This window comes from Rhinopithecus roxellana, chromosome 10, assembly GCF_007565055.1.
Source record: "Rhinopithecus roxellana isolate Shanxi Qingling chromosome 10, ASM756505v1, whole genome shotgun sequence".
Taxonomy (NCBI): domain Eukaryota; kingdom Metazoa; phylum Chordata; class Mammalia; order Primates; family Cercopithecidae; genus Rhinopithecus; species Rhinopithecus roxellana.
The window spans coordinates 91,179,896-91,197,882 of record NC_044558.1 but is presented as its reverse complement, the minus strand read 5'-3'; the positions used below and the strand labels follow the sequence as shown (position 1 = coordinate 91,197,882).

Sequence of the window (17,987 nt, the reverse complement as noted above, 5' to 3'; positions counted from 1 at the left end):
TTTGCTTATGCTTGAAATATTTTGTATTAAAATTATACAGAGTTTTAAAATTATACAGAGAATGAAGCCAGGTCCGGTGACTCATGCCTGTAATCCTGACACTTTGGGAGGCCGAGGCAGGTGAATTACTTGAGGTAAGGAGTTTGAGACCAGACTGCCCAACATAGTGAAACCCCATCTCAACTGAAAAGATGAAAACTTAGCCAGGCGTGGTGGCACGTGCCTGTAATCCCAGCTACTCAGGAGGCTGAGGCAGGAAAAACGCTGGAACCTAGGAGGCAAAGGTTGCAGTGAGCCAAGATCATGCCACCGCACTCCAGCCTGGGCCACAGAGTGAGACTCTGTCTTAAAAAAAAATAAAAATAAATACAGATAAATTTAAATATATATACATATAGAAAATGACTCCATTTATATCAAATTAGTCTATCAGCTAGCCATAACAGCTCACACCTGTAATCCCAGCCCTTTAAGAGGCTGACGCAGGAGGATCACTTGAACCCAGGAGTCAGAGACAAACCTGGGCAAGATAGTGAGACCCCATCTTTACTAAAAATAAAAATGGTAAAAAAAATTAGCCGGGCACGGTGGCAAAAAAAAAAATTAGTTTATCTATCTATATACCCATACACATACACACACAGACACACACGCACAAATGTTTTATAATTGTATACATGTACATATACATGCATTGCTGACTGTCTTCCCATTCCTGAGCCTTATCGCTCATTCCTGACACCCCATTCCATCTCAAGATGCCATGCATCTGTAGGAACACTCAGGCATAAGTCTAAAGAGGTAGGCAAGAACCAGATTACAAAACAGTGCTTCTGTTTGCCTTGCTAAAGAGTTTGAACTTTATCCAGATGTCCGTGAAGGTCCCGTGAAGGACCAGCAGCCTTAGTGGCTGACTATGAGAACAGAGGAAATACGGTGGTAAATTGGGGGCAGCTGAGGAAGAGAAGACTCTGTAATACGAGAACAAGTTATGGCAAAAAGTGTTCTTGGGTAATCCCACAAGAGGGTCTCAAAATTCATTTAGAACTGGCCTTAACAGAAACCCCAGAACAGAGATCAGCTCATTCTTTCTTGTTTTCTCTGTGGCAAACTCCAGCTGGTGGTCTCAGAGGGAAGAGGCTTGTAAAAATTAAAAACGAAGGGTGTTGAATCCAGCAGTTCCACTCTAGATATATGCCCAAAAGAACTGAAAGCAGGACTTGAAGAGGTATTGATACATTTATATTCATAGCAGCATTGTTTGCAATAGCCAAAAAGTGGAAGGAAGCCAAGTGTTCCCCAGTGGGTAAGTGGATAAACAAGATGTGGTATATCCATACAATGAAATAGCATTGAGAGCCAAGGGTGGGCGCCAGTCCTTGAAGGCAAACAACTGTAAACCAGACAAAAAGTAACCTTGAGGCGTTTGGAGAGCCAGGTAGCAGGCAAGCTGGGCTTTTCAGCGTCATCTTTAGATCTTTAGAATTTGCAGCTCAAGGAAGTGAGATGTCAAAGCTGCCCCCCAAACCAGTCAAACCAGGGTAAGATAAAGTCTTCAGAGCCCTCTCTATGTTTGAACCCAAACTCCAGATGAACTATGCTTTGAGGCAGGTGATATCATCTACATCACTGATATGAATGATGTCAATTGGTGGAAAGGCACCTCCAAAGGCAGGACTGGACTAACTCCAAGCGACTATGTGGCTGAGCAGGCAGAATCCATTGACAATCTATGTCTAAAGGAGCAAAATGAGCCAACTTGACTTGGTTGCGAGAGTGTTTGGACAACCGAGTGGGTGTTAATGGCTTAGACAGGGCTGGAAGCACTGCCTTAGACTAGGTTTGTCATGGGGATTTCAGAGATATAGTGGAAATGCTATTTACTCAACCGAGGATTTAACTGAGCCAACAGAACAAGTTGGGAGACACAGCTTTGCATGCTGCTGCCTGGAAGGGTTGTGCAGATATTGTCCAGTTGCTTCGGGCAAAAGGTGTCAGAACAGACTGAAGAAACAATGAGAAGAAGCTGGCTTTGGGCATGGCTAACAATACCCATGCAACTCTCCTGAAAAAGCAACAGGAGACAGATGCAGTTCGAACATTAAGCAATGCTCTTGCTAGTCCAAAACTTTGTCTGCCAGAAGAGGGTTGGTAATTACTTTTTTAAAGTATATAAGAACATGGCAGTGTTGCACTGTGTTTGAGTAGAGCAGGTAAAGGAAGGGTTCTCACCTTTGGTTTGCCAATAAGTGACTGGATTCGAACATTAAGCAATTCTCTTGCTATTCCAAAACTTTGTCTACCAGAAGAGGGGTGGTAATTATTTTTTTAAGTATATATGAACATGGCAGTGTTATACTGTGTTTGAGTAGAACAGGTAAACGACGGGTTCTTACCTTTGGTTTGCCAATAAATGACTGGATTCTTTACTGTATAAAATACATTTATGTTCACAGGAGTAGAACAAGAAGAGATGATTTCTATTTATCAAGCTAAAGGAATTTTATAATTTTTTTCTTTAAAAAAATCAGTGCCGGGCGCAGTGGCTCATGCCTGTAATCTCAGCACTTTGGGAGGCCGAGGCAGGCGGATCATGAGGTCAGGAGGTCGAGACCAGCCTGACCAACATGGTGAAACCCCGTCTCTAGTAAAAAATACAAAAATTAACCGAATGTGGTGGTGTACACCTGTAATCCCTATTGGGGAGGCAGAGGTAGGAGAATTGCTTGAACCTGGGAGGTGGAGGTTGCAGTGAGCCAAGATTGCGCCATTTCTCTCCAGCCTGGGAGACAGAGCAAGACTCTGTCTTGGGGGAAAAAAAAATCAGGATGGTATTTTGGTTAAACTTCTTTACCTCAAGGATTGACATATTTTGAATGGATTTTTCAAGGGAGGGAAGGCTTACTATACTAATAAACCAAAATACATAACAGAAAATCATCAGCTATTCTGACAAGAGTAAACATTTTAAGAGGCTTTAAAAAAAAAAGTAATATGATTCAGTGTTAAAAAGGAAGGAATTTCTCTCTTTTTTTTTGATACAGAGTCTTGCTCTGTCACCCAGGCTGGAGTGCAGTGGTGCAATCTCCGCTCATTGCAACCTCCACCTCCCAGGTTCAAGCCATTCTCTTGCATCAGCCTCCCAAGTAGCTGGGACTACAGGCACCCATCGCCACACCTAGCTAATTTTTTTATTTTTAGTAGAGACGGCATTTCACCGCATTGGCCAGGCTGGTCTCAAGCTCCCAACCTTAAGTGATCCGCCTGCCTTGACCTCCCAAAGTGCTGGGATTACAGGCGTGAGCCACTGCACCTGGCCAGGAAGGAATTTCTGACACATGCTATAACACAGATGAACCTTGGGAATTTTATGCTGAGTGAAATAAGCCAATCACAAAAGGACAAATACTGTATGATTCATATGAGGTATCTGAAATAGTCAAATTCATAGAAATGGAAAGTGGAATGGTGGTGGCCATTGATTAACGGGTCTAGAGTTTCAGGTTTGCAAGAGGAAGATTTTCTTTTTTTCTTCTTTTTTTGAGATGGAGTCTCACTCTGTCACCTGGGCTGGAGTGCAGTGGTGTGATCTCGGCTCACTGCAACCTCCACCTCCTGGGTTCAAGCAATTTTCCTGCCTCAGCCTCCTGAATAGGTAGGACTACAGGCGCCCACCACGGCGCTCAACTGATTTTTGTATTTTTAGTAGAGACAGGGTTTCACCATGTTGTCCGGGCTAGTCTTGAATTCCTGATGTCAGGTGATTCACCCGCCTCAGCCTCCCAAAGTGCTCAGATTACAGGTGTGAGCCACCACTCCTGGCCAGATAAAAATATTCTGAAGATCAGCTGCACAACAATGTGAATATACTTAACACCATTGCACTGTATGCTTAAAATGGTTAAGATGGTGAACTTTATATTATTTGCATTCTATGACAGTTAAAAAATTTTTTTAAAAGGGTGTTGAGTTTTTTATAGTTTTCTAGCCTTCCTTTCATTTTAAATTTCTATATTTTTAAAGGCCTTGGTGCCTACCCAAGATGATTGTGGGGAATGTTACAAATATACACTGGGCTGGGCACCGTGGCTCACACCTGTAATCCCAGCACTTTGAGAGGCCAAGGTGGGTGATTGCTTGAGCTCAGGAGTTCAAGATCAGCCTGGGCAACGTGGCGAAACCCTGTCTCTACTAAAAATACAAAAACTAGCCAGGTGTGATGTCACATGCCTGTGATCCCAGTTACTCGGGAGGCTGAGGTAGGAGGATCACCTGAGCCCAGGGAGGTCGAGTCTGCAATAAGCCAAGATCATGCCACTGCACTCCAACCTGGGTGACAAAGCAGGACTCTGTCTCAACAAAAAAAATTTAAAAATGATAAAAATAAATATAGATTAAACATATAAAACATCCTAGCAAGAGAAAAAAACTATATGTAATATAAAACATATATAAACAGATTATATAATATTCTTATGTATGTATATATGATATATGTCACATATATAAACATGCACTTACTTATCCATATATTTATATCAATAAAATAATCTAAACAGCACGTGGTTGGTGTGTGCTGTCTTTAGTACTGGATTATAAAATCATCAACATTTATTTGATTTGGTTGAGCTGATCATTGAGACATCTCTTCCTGTGAGGAGCCAAATGTAACACTAGAAGGGGGCTGTCTAACTGGGAAGAGGCTTTTGAAAGTTTTCCAGGTCCCATGTCCCCAGTCCTCAATTGTCAACCATCATCCCATCTTCACCTAACCTGCAGTAAGTCTGACATTTCAATCCGACTCCTGAGTCTGGGCAGGTAAAGTTATTTACCAGAAAGGAATAAAAATCATGTAACAGTAATAAGCCTATGTTTGAGTACCAGTATTAGAAGTGGTAATATTTCCGATTTGTGTGTGTCTTGTTTGCTACCTTGAAAAAAAAAAGAAACATTTCATATGTTAAATTTGTGGTTTGTCTTAGACAGAATTCCTCCTGAGGGGGGGGATAAAGATTTGAGGGCATTTAATCCATTTGGGAGGTGACCCCTGGAAGCACCGCTAGTAGAGCTGGGGAAAGAGACAGAGGAGAAAAGAAGCCAGTTAACGAGTAGGTGACCAGTGTGGGCAGCTGGGACTCAATCCTCCTGTGCTGGGGATAGGCCCCCCAATCTGGTCATAAACTGGCCCCAAAACTGGCCATATACAAAATCTCTGCAGCATGCTGACATGTTCGTGATGGCCATGACACCCACACTGAAGGTTGGGGGTTAACCGGAATGAGAGCAGGGAACACCCGGCCCACCCACGGTGGAAAACCGTTAAAGGCATTCCTGAACCACAAACAATATCGTGAGCAATCTGTGCCGTATGGACATGCTCCTGCTGCAGATAGCTAGCCAGACCCATCCCTCTATTTTGGCCCATCCCTTTGTTTCCAGTAAGGAATACTTTTAGTTAATCTATGATCTATAGAAACAATGCTTATCACTGACTTGCTGTCAATAAATATGTGGGTAAATCTCTGTGTGGGGCTCTCGTCTCTGAAGGCTGTGAGATCTCTGATTTCCCCCTCTACACTCTGTATTTCTGTGTGTGTGTCTTTAATTTCTCTAGCGCTGCTGGGTTAGGATCTTCATGGCCAAGCTGGTCTCAGCAAGCGGCGCCCAATGTGGAGGCTCGAACCCAGGCCAAAGGGTCACTGGGGTGACGGTGGGAGAACGTGGAACTAAGCTGGAGGACACCCGAGTACTCTTAAGCTATCCCTGTGGTGAATAAGAAGGGGAGCTCGGAAGCAGCAAAGTAACAATGGGACAAGTGTGGGCTCTGGTTCATTCTACCTTGGAACCTTTTCACACTGATGAGGAGGAGGAAGGAGAGTAAAATGAAGTAACAGAAGAGGTAACAGAGCAGGTTTGTTTGCCAGCTAAAGCTAAAGTGGCAAAGGAGGAAGAGGTTCATCCCTACCATTCTGCACCCCCTCCTTATTTTGAAGAAAAAATGTGGCCTGACCCCCCCAGATCTTTCTTTTCCAGAGGACACTGGGCGAAAAGTAGTTGCCCCAGTGACTGTTCGAGCAGCGCCTCAAGCGACCGCTCTCAGTTCTATTCAGGCAGGAATTCAGCAAGCTAGAAAAGAGGGTGATTTAGAGGCTTGGCAGTTACCTGTTAGAATACACCCCCCCAGATCAACAGGGAAATATTATAGCTACATTTGAGCCTTTTCCTTTTAAATTACTCAAAGAATTTAAACAAGATATTAACCAGTATGGACCAGGTTCTCCTTTTGTAATGGGACTGTTAAAGAATGTTGCTGTCTCCAGTCGGATGATTCCTACTGACTCTAACTTGAGTTTGTCTAACTGCTGCTCAGTTCTTACCATTTAAAACTTGGTTGGCAGATGAAGCTTCCATTCAGGCAGCTCACAATGCCCAGGCCCAACCTCAAATTAATATAACTGCAGATCAACTTTTGGGGGTCGGCACTTGGACTGGTTCAGATGCACAAGTGGTCATGCAGGAGGATGTCATAGAGTAGCTTAGAGGAGTGTGCAATAGAGCTTGGGGAAAAATCTCTTCAGGTAGAGAACAATACCCTTCCTTTAGTGCTGTAAAGCAGAGACCAAAAGAACCTTATGCAGATTTTATAGCTCAGTTACAGGAGTCTCTTAAAAAAGGTGATTGCAGATTAGGCTGCTCAGGATATAGTGTAGCTTTTGACAATGCTAATCCCGATTTCCAGGCTGCTCTGCGACCTACTAGAGGGAAAGCACATTTAGTTGATTGTATCAAGGACTATGACGATATCGGAGGCAATCTGCATAAGGCTACTCTGCTAGCCCAGGCAATGGCAGGACTGAGAGTGGGCAAAGGAAATACTCCATTTCCTGAAGCTTGCTTTAACTGTGGGAAGCAAGGTCATACTGAAAAAGAATGTAGAAAAAAAATCAGTGAGTCTGGCCACCAGATAGGGGAAAAAAGAAAACTGCTGAGCCTGAAATATGTCCAAAATGTAAAAAAAGAAAAACATTGGGTTAATCAGTGTCACTCTAAGTTTGATAAAGACAGAAACCCGATTTCGGGAAAAGCCATGAGGGTCCTGTCCCGGGCCCCATTCCAAACCAGTACATTTCTGGCTCAGGCCATTCCCTCACCCCTGTGCAATGTCTGTCCCCTGCCGCAGCTGGTAGTGCTGCAATAGATTTATGCTGCACAAAAGCTGTGAGCCTTCTGCGTGGGGAACTCCCGCAAAACGTCCCAACAAGGGTCTGTGGACCCTTGTCAGTGGGGACAATAGGATTACTTCTAGGAAGGTCTAGTTTAAATTTAAAAGGGGTGCAAGTACAAACAGGAGTCATTGATTCAGATTACAATGGGGAAATTCAAATTGTTATATCTACTTCTGTTCCCTGGAAAGCAGAGCCCGGAGAGTGCATAGCGCAGGTCCTCATTGTGCCGTATGTGGAAACGGGAAAAGTGAAAGGATTTTGAAGCACAAATAAACAAGGCAAAGCAGCTTATTGGGTGAATCGAATCACTGATAAACATCCTACCTGTGAAATAACTACTCAGGGAAAGAAATTTAAAGGTTGGGTAGATACAGGAGCAGACATTTCAATCATTTCTCTACAGCACTGGCCATCTGCATGGCCAATTCAGCCTGCTCAATTTAACATAGTTGGAGTTGGTAAAGCCCCTGAAGTATATTCAAGTCGTCATATTTTGCATTGCGAAGGGCCCCATGGACAACCTGGGACTAGTCAACCAATTATAACTTCTGTACCTATAAATTTATGGGGAAGAGATTTATTACAACAATGGGGAGCACAAGTTCTAATTCCAGAGCAATTATATATCCCTCAAAGTCAACATATGATGCATGAAATGGAGTATGTCCCTGGTATGGGACTAGGAAAAAATTTGCAAGGTTTGAAGAAATCGCTTCAAGCAGAAAGACAGTTACCCCTGAGGTTTAGGATATCATTTTTGATGATGGCCATTATTAAGCCTCCAGAACCTATATCTTTAAAATGGTTAACAGATAAATCAATTCAGATAGAATAATGGCAGCTAAGTAAAGAGAAACTGGAGGTTTTAGAAGACTTCGTTAATGAACAATTAGAAAATGGACACATAGCTCCAACATTTTCCCCTTGGAATACCCCAGTTTTCATAATTAAGAAAAAATCAGGTAAATGGAGAATGGTGACAGATCTTAGAGCCATTAATTCAGTTATACAATCTATGGGGGCATTACAGCCAGGATTGCCTTCTCCTGCTATGATTTCAAAAAATTGATCTTTTGTAGTCATAGATTTAAAAGACTGTTTCTTTACTATCCCCTTAGCTGAACAAAACTGTGAATGGTTTGCATTTGCAATACCTGCAGTAAACAACCTGCAGCCTGCTAAGCGTTTTCATTTAAAAGTGTTGCCACAAGGCATGTTAAACAGTTCAACAATCTGCCAGACTTATGTAGGGCAAGCAATTGAACCTACTCGTAAAAAATTTTCACAGTGTTACATTATTAATTATATGGATGATATACTTTGTGCTGCTCCCACTTGAGAAATATTACTCCAACGTTATGATCACTTGCAAAATTTGATTTCTCATGATGGTTTAATTATAACTCCTGACAAAATTCAGGCTACTACTCCTTACTCCTACTTGGGGATCTTAGTAAATGACACTACCATTGTGCCACAGAAGGTAACCATACGTAGGGATCAATTGAAAACATTAAATGACTTTCAAAAATTACTAGGGGACATTAATTGGATACAACCTGCTCTAGGCATTCCTATCTATGCCATGAATAATCTATTTTCTATTCTTAGAGGAGATCCTAGTCTCACTAGCCCTTGGCAATTAACAAAAGAAGCTGAGGCAGAGCTGCAGCTAATTGAAAAGCAAGTCCATAAAGCTCAAATAGATAAAACAGATCCAGAGAAGACTCTAGATTTGCTAATTGTCCAACTCAGCATTCACCTACTGGTGTAATTGTTCAAGAGCAAGATCTTGTAGAGCAGCTTTTTCTTCCACGTCCTAATTCACAGACTCTAACTCCTTATTTGGATCAAATCACTACTATAATAGTTAAGGGAGAACTTGGATTGTTAAATTACATGGATATGATCCTGGAAAAATTATTGTCCCTCTCACAAAGGCACAAATACAGCAAGCTTCTATAAAAAGTCTTACTTGGCAAATCCATTTAGCTGACTTTGTGGGCATTCTTGATAATCATTTTCCTAAAATGAAACTGTTTCAATTTTTGAAATTAACTAATTGGATCCTTCCTAGAATAACTAAATTTAAACCAATTGAAGGTGCTGAGAATGTTTTTACAGACAGGTCTAGTAATGGTAAAGCTTCTTATTCTGGTTCGAAAGGTAAAGTTTTCCAGATGCCCTATACTTCAGCTCAAAAAGCAGAGCTTGTAGCTATAATTGAGATATTGACTGCTTTTAATATGCCTGTTAATGTGATTTCTGATTATTCATACGTGGTTCATTCCACACAATTAATTGAATATGCTCAGTTACGATTTCATACAGATGAACAACTGATGACTTTATTTACCCAATTGCAAACAGCAGTTAGGAGTAGAATGCACTCTTTTTACATCACTCACATTAGGGCTCATACACCTCTTTCAGGACTCTTAACTGAAGGGAATCAAATGGCTGATCACCTAGTTGCTAATGCAATAACTAATGCTGGACACTTTCACAATTTAACCCATGTTAATGCCGCTGGTCTCAAAAGCAGTTAGAGCATTACCTGGAAAGAAGATAAAGCTATCATCCAGTGATGCCCAACTTGACGAATGGTACATTCCTCATCTTTTACAAGAGGAGTTAATCCTTGAGGATTGCAACCTAATTCTCTTTGGCAAATGAATGTCACACATGTTCCCTCGTTTGGGAGACTAGCTTATGTATATGTATGTGTGGGCACCTTTTCTCACTTTGTCTGGGCTACATGCCAATCAGGAGGGTCTTCTGCCTGTGTTAAATGTCACCTTTTGCTGTGTTTTGCAGTGATGGACATTCCAGCTTCTATTAAAGTAGATAATGCTCCAGGCATTACTAGCCAAGCTCTAGCGACATTTTTCTCTATATTTGAATATTAATCACATTACTGGCATCGTGTATAATTCTCAAGGACAAGCCATAGTGGAAAGAGTGAATCTCTCCCTGAAACAGCAGTCACAAAAGTAGAGGGGGTAAAACAAGGACTATGGGACACCCCTGATGCAACTGAATCTAGCATTATTAACTTTAATTTTTTTGAGCCTGACTAAAGGCCAGATGTTATCAGCAGCTGAACAGCATCTACAGAAACCAGCTTCAAAGACTGAAGCAGAACAACTAGTTTGGTGGAGAGATCCAATACCAAAATTTGGGAAATAGGTAAAATAACAACTTGGGGTAGGGGTTATGCTTGTGTTTCTCCAGGACCAAATCAACAGCCAGTTTGGATACCATAAAGATACCTGAAACCTTATCATGAACCAGATGCTAAGGAAGAGAGATTCAAGGAGGATCCCGAGGACCACCCAAGTTGCATCCGTGTCGAGACTGATGCTGAGGAGGAGCCCAATTGTCATGAGCAACACCCGTCGAACACAGCCACCTACTTGGGGACAGATCAAGAAGCTGTTGCAGATGGCGGAAGAAAACCTGAGGAAAGCGGGACAACCAGTCACAATGAGTAATTTAATGGTAGCTATGATAGCGGGGATCACCATTGCCATGAGTATGGGCTGACACAGAACAATTATACTTATTGGGCATATTTATCAATCTTGGTTGGCAATAACGTCTGGATGTAATCACTCTATGACACAGTTACACATGCTTTCTAATCTCAGTATTTATCATCATGAATCTGCTCCTATAATTGAGGCGTACCGCCCTCAAAAACCTATTTATAAACAAAATTGAACCTGGCCAGAAAGCATGAACGTACTAGTTTGGCAAGACTGCATTGCAGAACAGGCAGAGGTGCTGAACAATTATTCCTATGGAATCATTATTGATTGGTCTCCTAAGGGAATGTTTAGCTTGAATTGCACCTCTCATTGTGTGTGCCACGGCCACACTGTGTTCAGCTGGTCTGAACAAAACAGTCAGATGGTAGAAATGATAAGAAGTATGGCAAGAGTTCCTGTTATCTGGAAATATGGCAGTATAGTGGCAACCTCAAATGATATGGCCTGCTGTGGGAGCTAAACATAAGGATTTGTGGAAACTATTAATGGCTCTTAATAAGATCAAAATTTGGGAAAGAATTAAAAAAATCTAGAAGGACACTCTGCAAACTTGTCTTTGGATGTTGCAAAATTAAAAGAACAAATATTTAAAGCATCCCAGGCACATCTGACCTTAATGCCAGGAACTGGAATGCTTGAAGGAGCTGCAGACAGATTAGCAGCTAGTAACCCATTAAAATGTATAAAAACACTTGGAAGCTCTGTGATTTTAATGATGATTGTGTTATTAATCTGTGTTGTTTGTCTTTGTATAGTCTGCAGATGCAGATCCCGAGTCCCGCGAGAAGTAGCTCACCATGACAAAGCTGCCTTTGCTTTCACCGCTTTCCAAAACAAATAATGGGGACATGCTGGGGATAGGCCCCCAAATCTGACCATAAACTGGCCACAAAACTGGCCATAAACAAAATCTCTGCAGCACTGTGACATGTTCGTGATGGCCATGATGCCCACACTGAAGGTTGTGGGTTTACTGGAATGAGGGCAAGGAACACCTGGCCCACCCAGGGCAGAAAACCGCTAAAGGTGTTCTTAAACCACAGACAATAGCATGAGTGATCTGTGCCTTAAGGACATGCTCCTGCTACAGATAACTAGGCAGATCCATCCCTTTATTTCAGCCCATCCGTTTATTTCAGCCCATCCCTTTATTTCCAGTAAGGAATACTTTTAGTTAATCTATAATCTATAGAAACAATGCTTATCACTGGCTTGCTGTCAGTAAATATGTGGGTAAATCTCCATTTGGGGCTCTCAGCTCTGAAGACTGTGAGACCCCTGATATCCCACTCCACACTCTATATTTCTGTGTGTGTATCTTTAATTCCCCTAGCACCGCTGGGTTAGAGTCTCTATGACAATGTTTGTCTCAGCACTCCTGGAGACTTCTGGGAAACTCTGTAAGTTGATGTCTTGCTGAGAAATGAGGAACTGGGGAATTTATCCTTGAACTCCTGCTTGTTACTAATTGAGGGCTGCCCCTGGGATACCATCTCCCAGCCACTTCTAGCCAGCTCCTGACACCATCCAAGCACACACCTACAACAGATGAATTCCCAGGCAGAGACAAGGCACCTGTGGATATGAACCTATTAGAGATTGTGGTACTGCTGAGCATCTGAGTCACAACTCACTTGGCAAAGCTTAGCACTAATGATTATGAAACTTTAAAATTGCATTATTATAATTCACTGTGCAGCCAATAACCTCCATGTATTGATCAGTATGCTTTTTATCCATAACAAGTGGTTGAATATGAAGGAGCCTAACAATGACCCCACAGGCTGTATAAAAACCTCTGGGGCCCCTTTGCAAACAGAGCCTGCCCTAGAATGCTCTCAGCTGGTCCAGAGATGAGACTCAGACAAGCCTGGGTAGAGAGGCACATGGCATGTTCCACAGTGAGCCTTGGCTGACAACGTCACCTAAACTGTTGGGAAATGCCTAGAGGACTTCAAACAAGGGTCCAGCCATACCATCGGATTTGAATGTGCCCTGTGGAAAAGGTTTTGAGCTTCCTTCAAAAATTAGAATTAAAATATAAAAAAACATGAATTTACAATAATACTGAAAAAAATCTCTTTGGTCCTCTTTTGAATTTGCTATGGCAGCAACTCATCCTACTAGACATTAGTAAATAACAAAAAAGAAGTAACGAAGCATTTATCCTGTCTTCTCTGTTCAAATGGTATATTTGTTGTTGTTGTTTATGAGACAGGGTCTCTCTGTCACCCTGGCTGGAGTACAGTGGTGCAACCATAGTTCATGGCAGCCTCGACTTCCTGGGCTCAGTGAATCCTCCCACCTTAGCCTCCGGAGTAGCTGCTACTACAGGTGCATGCCACCACTCCCAGCTCTGCCCAAACTATATTTCATGGTAAATAAATAGGTGAGGAGAGATAGTTCTTCTTTATATAAGAATTCCATTTCATAGATGCAGAAGATATATATATATATATATAATCATTTTGCATCTCCTAATGGAATAACAGAACTAGGCAATAATCAGCAATGACTGATAAAATAATTCAATGAACATTTGATTGTAAACTTCATAATAGATGAGTCAGACTTTTACCAACCAGACAGTAGGTATTTCTGATGTAATCAATGAGTAATATATAATACCACCTATGAATTACTCTTGCCAAAAAATAAATTAAACTTGGGCCTAGTCAAGTTTCACATTCAGACTTTGGATCCTGATAAATAGAGAGGATAAAGGAAACAAGAATGCAATCAACCTAGTCCAAAATGTGGAAAATTTAGAATAAATGAGTTGGTTCCTTATAAGTGCATGACATTAAAGAGTGGAAGAGGAAGGAAAATTATTATTGATTAAAAGAGACTTAACTGACGTATTAACTAAATACCACATGTGGCTATTTTGTAGATTCTGACTCAAATAAATAAACCATAGAAAGGCACTTTAGATTAAAAAACATATTTCAGTATTAAATGAGAGCAAAATAGAAGGCAATTAGAACTCTCATACATGGCTGGTAGAAATGAGAAATGGTTGTGGAAGACAGTGTGGCGATTCCCCAAGGATCTAGAACCAGAAACACCATTTGACCCAGCAACGCTATTACTGGGGATACACCCAAAGGATTATAAATCATTCTACTTTAAAGACACATGCAAATGTATGTTTATTGCATCACTATTTGCAATAGCAAAGACTTGGAACCAACCCAAATGCCCATCAATGATAAACTGGATAAAGAAAATGTGGCACATGTACACCATGGAATACTATGCAGCCACAAAAAAAGAATGAGCTCATGTCCTTTGCAGGGACATGGATGAAGCTGGAAACCATCACTCTTAGCAAACTAACACAGGAACAGAAAACCAAACACTGTAGGTTCTCACTCATAAGTAGGAGTTGACCAATGAGAACACATGGACATGGGGAAGGGAACATCACACACCTGGGCCTGTCGGGTGGTAGGAGGAAAGCGTAGGGAGAGCATTAGGACAGATATCTAATTCATGCAGGTCTTAAAACCTAGATGACGGGTTGATAGGTGCAGCAAACCACCATGGCATATGTATACCTATGTAACAAACCTGCACATTCTGCACATGTATCCCAGAACTTAAAGTAAAATTAAAAAAAAAAAAAGAAAATGCAAAATGGTTTAGCGACTTTGGCAAACAGTTTGGCAATTTCTTATAAAGCTAAACATATACCCCCATAAAAACTGGCAATCCCACTCCTGGGTATTTGCCCAAAAGAAATGAAAATCAGTGTTTACTCAAAAAATCCTCTATGTGTATGTTTATACTGGCTTTATCTATAACTGCCTAAGTTGAAATGATTCAAGTGTCCCTCAACAGATAAATGGCTAAATGATCCGTACTACAGCCATACAATAAAATGCTACCCAGCAATATAAAGTAACAAACTACCAATAGACTCAATAACATGGATGAATTGCAAAAGCAGTATTCTAAGTAAAGGAAGTCACATTCAAAAGCCTATACATGTGTCAGGTGCAGTGGTTCATGCCTGTAATCATAGCACCTTGGGAGGCTGAGGCAGGTGGATCACTTGAGGCCAGGAGTTCAAGACCAGCCTAGCCAACATAGTGAAACCCTGTCTCTACTAAAAGTACAAAAATTAGCCAGGTGTGGTGGTATGCACCTGTGGTCCCAGCTACTCAGAAGACTGAGACACAAGAATCTCTTGAACCCGGGAGGCAGAGGCTGCAGTAAGCTGAGACCACACAACTGCACTCCAGCCTGGGTGACAGAGCAAGACTCCATCTCAAAAACAAAACATACAAACAAACAAAAACCCTATACGCTTTAAAAACAGACACATAGAACAATGAACAGAAAAGAGAGACAAGAAATAAATCCAAGCATATACCATCAACTAATTTTCAACAAGGCCACCAAGAAGATACGATAGTGGAAGAATAGTCTCTTCAATAAATAGTGTTGGAAAAACAATATCCACGTGGAAAATAATAAAACTTGACCCTTATCTTACATCATAAACAAAAATCAACTAAAAATTCATTAGTGACCTAAACTTCAAAATCTGAAATTGTAGGCCAGGTGTGGTGGCTCATGCCTGTAATCCTAGCACTTTGGGAGACTGAGGCGGGTGGATGGTTTTAGCCCAAGATTTCAAGACCAGCCAGGGCAGAATAGTGAGACTCCCGTCTCTACAAAAATACAAAAAACAGCCTGGTGGGACGGCACATGTTTGTAATTTCAGCTACTGGGGAAGCTGAGGTGGGAGGATTGCTTGAGCTCAGGTGGTCGAGGCAGCAGTGAGCACTCTAGCCTGGGCAACAGAGTGAGACTGTGTCTCAGAAAAAAAGAAAATCTGGCAGGGCACAGTGGCTCATGCCAGCACTTTGGGAGGCCGAGGCAGGTAGATCGCTTGAGGTCAGGAGTTCAAGACCAGCCTGGACAACATGGTGAAACCCTATCTCTGCTAAAAATACAAAAATTAGCCAGGCTTGATGGCACATGCCTATAGTTCCAGCTACTCAGCAGGCTGAGGCACAAAAATTAGCCAAGCATGGTGGCACGCACCTGTGGTCCCAGCTACTCAGGAAGCTGAGACATAAGAATTGCTTGAACCCGAGAGGCAGAGGTTGCAGTGAGCTCAGATCACAACACTGCACTCCAGCCTGGGTGACAGAGTGAGGCTCCATCAAAAGAAAAAAAAAAAAAGAGGGAGAAATGATACAACACACATGGTAAAATAATGATTATTATTGAAGCTAGGTGATTGTTACCTGGGGTTTGTGGTGTTATTCTTTCTACTTTTGTGTATGATTGAAAATAATCATAATGAAAGGTAAAAAGACATTGAAAAGTGTGGAGGACTCTGTAGTCACTCCACCTGGCTTCACTACTTACCACCTATGTTGAACTTGGACACGTATCTCAGCTTTGTTTTTCACCACTTAGATGTTAGCAATATTTTGACTTATGGGGTTTTATGATGACCAACTGAATTAGTATAGGTGAAGTGTTTAGGTAATAAAGAAACTGCATACTCTCAATAAATAGAAGTTATGATTATTAGAAATTGGATTGGCTGGATGCGGTGGCTCACGCCTGTAAGGCCAATACTTTGGAAAGCTGAGGCTGGTGTATCACATGGGGCCAGGAGTTCAAGACCAGCCTGGCCAACATGGTAAAATCCCATCTCACTAAAAATACAAAAATTAGCCAGGCATGGTAGTGGGTGCCTGGCTACTCAGGAGGCTGAGAGATGAGAATCACTTGAACCCGGGAGGCGGAGCTTGCAGTGAGCTGAGATCACGCCACGGCACTCCAGCCTGGATAACAGAGCGAGACTGTCTCAAGAAAGAAAGAAAGATAGAAAGGAAGGAAGGAAGGAAGGAAGGAAGGAAGGAAGGAAGGAAGGAAGGAAGGGAGGGAGGGAGGGAGGGAGGGAGGGAGGGAGGGAGGGAGGGAGGAAGGAAGGAAGGAAGGAACTGGATTGAGGTATGTAGAGGCATGTCTGATAGACCTGGGGCAGGGGAGGCAGGCAAAAGAAATCACATTTTCAAGGGGGCAAAAAAAGTTCCTATGCATGAGAGAGAAGACCAATATGTTTACCACAAGGCCTGCATTTTGGGAAGGCAGCAGTGATTAGTCCTGAGTATGACATGCAATGGGTCTTGTATGCCCCCTAACCAGCCTCTCTTACCTCTAATGCCAGTGTGTCCTGAAGAGAGAGTAGTGTTAAAAGTAAAAGGTAAATGTCACTAGCAGTCCATGTCACTCTGCTAGGTGGTAAATGTGAAATAATTAAATGGGCCAGACACAGTGGCTCACACCTGTAATCCCAACACTTTGGGAGGCCAAGGTGGGAGAATCACTTGAGGTCAGGAGTTTGAGACCAGCCTGGGCAATATAGTGAGACCCTCTCTGTACAAAAAATTCAAAAATTAGCTGGACATGGTGGTGTAAACCTGTAGTCTCGGATACTTGGGAGACTGAGGTGTGAGGATAGATTGAGCCCAGGAAGTTGAGACTAGCCTGGGCAACATGGCGAGATCCTGTCTCTATTAAAAAAAAATGTAAGACAAGGAAAAAAGAATTAAACGATCAGCATCAAGAGCTCTCTGCCATGAAATACCATCTAAAAGAAAAGAAAAGAAGGCTTTTCCTTGTGTCTCTACTCACAGTAGGTGGAAAGTATAATAAATGAAGGAAACTGAATGCAAGTTAGCTTAGGCAAAAGTAGGAATAATGAGCTCTGTTACTGGAAAGATCGATGCAGGAGCTGGTTGCAGACAGTGAATGCAAGTCAACTGATGGCATGAGGATCTCTCTCTCTCTCCCCTCCCCCTTCCTCCTTCTTTCTCTCTCTTTTAGCTTTGCTCCTCCCTGGAGGCTGGCTTATCCTCATCTTCTTCACATATGTGTCTTCCATGTGGAGGAGGGGTAACTATGGGTGTAGAAAGCTCCAACTCAACATCCTCTCAACATGCAACCACAGTGTAAAAGGAAGTCTCCTACCTCTTGGTGTCTGTATAAAATCTCAAGGAATAGTTCTGATTGGCTGTATTGGATCATGTGTCCACTCCCTGAGCCAATCACTGTAGTAGGTAGATGGGTTACTATGCTGAGTAGGCCTGGGTTCTGGGAACTAATACCATGTCTGGTCACCAGTAGAAGCACAGGGAATTGGGGAGGACCACAGGGAAAGGTTACTAAACAGGTAAAAACA

The 17,987-nt window shown here is 42.1% G+C and overlaps 1 pseudogene; it reads left to right on the top strand.

The window, feature by feature from the left end:
- Nucleotides 1–1,506: 1,506 nt before the first annotated feature.
- Nucleotides 1,507–2,155, top strand: LOC104675551 (annotated as a pseudogene).
- Nucleotides 2,156–17,987: the final 15,832 nt, after the last annotated feature.